Source organism: Theropithecus gelada, chromosome 10 (genome assembly GCF_003255815.1).
Source record: "Theropithecus gelada isolate Dixy chromosome 10, Tgel_1.0, whole genome shotgun sequence".
In the NCBI taxonomy this organism is placed as follows: Eukaryota; Metazoa; Chordata; class Mammalia; order Primates; family Cercopithecidae; genus Theropithecus; species Theropithecus gelada.
Window position 1 is genome coordinate 58,774,589 of NC_037678.1, and position 4,038 is coordinate 58,778,626.

General features: G+C 45.9%; 1 long non-coding RNA gene across 1 annotated transcript; it reads right to left on the minus strand.

Moving 5' to 3' along the window:
• Positions 1-3,130: 3,130 nt before the first annotated feature.
• On the minus strand, positions 3,131-3,835 carry LOC112632355. The gene is made up of 2 exons (XR_003121388.1): positions 3,755-3,835; positions 3,131-3,401 (listed from the first exon to the last, which is right to left on the minus strand). It is a non-coding gene; the product is annotated as an uncharacterized LOC112632355 (long non-coding RNA).
• Positions 3,836-4,038: the final 203 nt, after the last annotated feature.

A 4,038-nucleotide genomic window follows, 5' to 3' on the forward strand; every position in this document is an offset into this window, starting at 1 on the left:
TTTGTATTCTTAGTTGAGACGGGGGTTTCACCATGTTGGCCAGGCTGGTCTTGAACTTCTGACCTCAGGTGATCTGCCCAGCTCCACCTCCCAAAGTGCTGGGATTACAGGTGTGAGCCACAGCACCCGGCCTCTTCTCCCAGACCTCTTAACATTGGGCTCCGGAGCTCAGATTTGTAATTCCAAGGATTCTACTGAATAAATCATCACCAGCAATTAAGAGCTAAATATGCTTTTTTTCTCTTTTTTGTGACGGAGTCTCGCTCTGTCATCAGGCGGAGTGCAGTGGTGCGATCTTGGCTCACTGCAACCTCCGATTCCCTGGTTCAAGCGATTCTCCTGCCTCAGCCTTCCGAGTAGCCAGGATTACAGGCATGTGCCACCACGCCCCGCTAATTTTTGTATTTTTAGTAGAGATGGAGTTTCACCATGTTGGCCAGGATGGTCTCGATCTTCTGACCTCGTGATCCGCCCACCTCGGTCTCCCAAAGTGCTCGGATTACAAGCATGAGCCACTGCGCCCAGCCTAGAGATAAATATCTTTGTGCACATGATTCTTCTATTTTTCTCCTTAGGATTCCTTACAAGTGGAAACAATGAGCAAAAAAGTCACGGAGGATTCAGTTCCTTTTCAGGTCCACACTGACTAGAATTGCCTGGATTCCCGCAGAGTTGGCATGGCATAGCTCGGAGAAATTTGGGAGACTAGGATAAAAAGGCCTCTGGTCTAGGCCCGGTATGGTGGTTCAAGCCTGTAATCCCAGCACTTTGGGAGGGCAAGGTGAGCAGATCACTTGAGGTCAGGAGTTTGAAACCAGCCTGGCCAACATGATGAAGCCCCATCTCTACTAAAAGTACAAAAATTAGCCAGGTGTGGTGGCACAGGCCTGTAATCCCAGCTACTCCAGAGGCTGAGGTGGGAGAACTGCTTGAACCCAGGAGGTGAAGGTTGCAGTGAGCTGAGATTTCACCACTGCACTCCAGCCTGGGCAACAGAGTAAGACACTGTCTTAAAAAATAAATTAAAATAAAATAAAAAGACCAGGCGAGGTTGCTCATGCCTGTAATCCCAGCACTTTAGGAGGCCGAGGTGGGTGGATCCCGAGGTCAAGAGATTGAGACCATTCTGTTCAACATGGTGAAACCCCGTCTCTACTAAAAATACAAAAATTAGCTGGGCATGATGGCACGTGCCTGTAGTCCCAGCTACTTGGGAGGCTGAGGCAGGAGAATCGCTTGAACCTGGGAGGCAGAGGTTGCAGTGAGCTGAGATTACACCACTGCAATCCAGCCTGGCAACAGAGCGAGACTTCGTCTCTTAAAAAAAAAAAAAAAAAAAAAAAAAAAAAAAAAAACAAGCATCGGAGACATTGCCTTAATACAATGGCAACTATTCAGGAGAGAGGTGAAAGTGCGTTAGGATACAGAGGTTGCCATGAGTATGATGAGAACTTTTTGGATGTTTTGCAAGGGTAGAGTCAGTGGAATTTGCTCAAGAATAGGTTGTAGGGTATGAGAGAAAGGGAATATTTACGGATATATTCAAAATGCCTGAGAAATCATAAGAATTTAATTGTCATTAAATAAGTTGCCATTGAGGTCGAGACTGGAGCAGGTTTGGGGGGAATCGGAAGTTCAGTTGGGACCAGCCACACTGGAGGTGTTTATTCCCATCCAAACAGAGAGATCAGGTAGGTAGCTGGATATATGGGTCTAGGGACCTGGTCTAGTAGCCCAGAGCAGCAATACAAATTTAGGATTAAATAAGATAATAAGTAAAGTGTTTAGCCCTTTGGAAATCTTAGAAAGGAGACAGACAGGTCTATGCTGGGTTCTTGTCTAGGCTCACTCCCTGCTAACTAACTTGCTCTAACTATTTAAATCAATGCCTCTGCAAAATCACTTTTTTTTTTTTCCATGTCAAAGTCCTTCCAGGCCTCTCACAGATGAGTTTGAATAAAAGTATGCATTAGGGGGCCAGGTGTGGTGGCTCACAACAGTAATCCCAGCAGTTTGGGAGGCCGAGGCAGGAGGATCAGTTGAGGACAGTTTGAGGCCAGCCTGGGCAACAGAGCAAAACCCACTCTATTAGTTTGTTTTCACACTGCTGATGAAGACGTATCCGAAACTGGGAAGAAAAAGAGGTTTCATTGGACTTGCAGTTCTGCTTGGCTAGGGAGACCTCAAAATCATGGAGGGAGGCTAAAGGCACTTCTTACGTAGTGGCAGCAAGAGAAAAATGAGGAAGAAGCAAAAGTAGAAACTCCTGATAAACCCATCAGATCTCGTGAGACTTACTCACTATCACGAGAATAGCAGGGGAAAGACCAGCCCCCACGATTCAATTACCTCCTCCTGGGTCCCTCCCACAACACATAGGAATTCTGGGAGATACAATTCAAGTTGAAATTTGGGCAGGGACACAGCCAAATCTTATCACCCAGTGTCTACAAAAATAATGTTTAAAAAAATAAGTTTGGCATGGTGGTACATGCCTGTAGACTTAGCTACTTAGGAGGCTGACACGGGAGGATCACTTGAGCCTGGGAGGTCGACGCTGCAGTGAGCTGTGATTGCACCATTGCACCCTAGCCTGGGCAACAGAGTGAGGCCCTGTCTCTAAAAAAATAATAATAAATAATAATAAATTTTTAAAAATAAAAGATAAAAGTGTGCATTAGGAAGACCTGAAGAACTTTCTCCAAATACTCCATTCCTGAGTCGTGTCCTTACAAATTCCAGCTCAATAGACTCCGTTCTTTATTTGTAAAAGCTTCTCCCAGGGGTTTTCATGAACACCCCTGCAATCACTTGTTGGTCAGAACCTTGAATGCTAAACTCGTAATGCCAAGAATATGCTAAAAGAAATTTTAAAAAATGGAAACAGGTGAAACCCCATCTCTACTAAAAACACAGAAAATCAGCCGGGCGTGGTGGTGGGCACCTGTAGTCCTGGCTACTCGGGAAGTTGAGGCAGGAGAATGGCATGAACCTTGAACCCGGGTGGTGGAGCTTGCAGTGAGCTGAGATCGCACCACTGCACTCCAGCCTGGGCGACAGAGCAAGACTCCGTCCCAAAACAAAATTAAAAATAAAAATGGAAACAATCTAAATACCCAAATACTAAGGATGGGTGTTCTTGTCTTCATTTTATAGATGAGGAATCTGCAGCTCAGAGGTAAATCCACTTTCCTAAAATCACATAGCTGGTGAATGGCACCCAGGATGTGACCCAAGTTTTAGGGCCAGATGTGTGTTGTCACCACCTCCTGCTGCCTCCTGCTGCTGGGTCACTCTCAGAGGGTCTATCCCACTGAGAAGGTGGGAGGCTATTGTGATGGTTCGAGTGGCAGATGCATGTCAGTAGTAAGTCCTCCTGCCCTTTTAGCCAACTTGTCAGCCTGAAAGAGGTAAAGATTTGGTCAGTGAGTCTCATATCTTAGTAAAATCAGAATTCCCAGGGGTTTCCTGCACCTCAACCCCTTAAGTTATGCTTCATTAGGTCTGAGTGAGAAACACAGCCTTAAATGCAAAGTGCTAGCTGCCCCCAGTACTCAGTCATTCCACATTTCTTTCTCCCGCTTCCCCCTGGATGCCCGGCATCAGATCAGCTTTTTTAGAGACTAGAATTAAAAATCTAATAATATTACAATTATGCTCAAAACCTTCATCGACTCCCCATTGCATTCTAAGTAAGAGCCTAAGTTTAGTCTAACATTCCCTTTTCTAGAATATGATCTCAATCCTCCCCCACCTCAGCACTGGCCCTGGGGGGTCCTGGCAGGAGAGGGTTAAAGTCCTGAGAACTAGGGGCTCTTCTCTCATGAGATTGGAATGTGGTGGAGCGGAGTGAGCTGAGGGATGCTGGTGGTCCAGCACTGAGCCTGGCCATTGTTGCAGAACAATTGCCCCCCAGGAACAGAACAGCAGACGCTAATTATGAGACACTTGTGTCCTCCATGTAATTATGAGATCTGTGTGACCATTAGCATAAGAAACTAGCTTGCTGGCTTGTTGTGGTTATAACTTTCCCCAAAC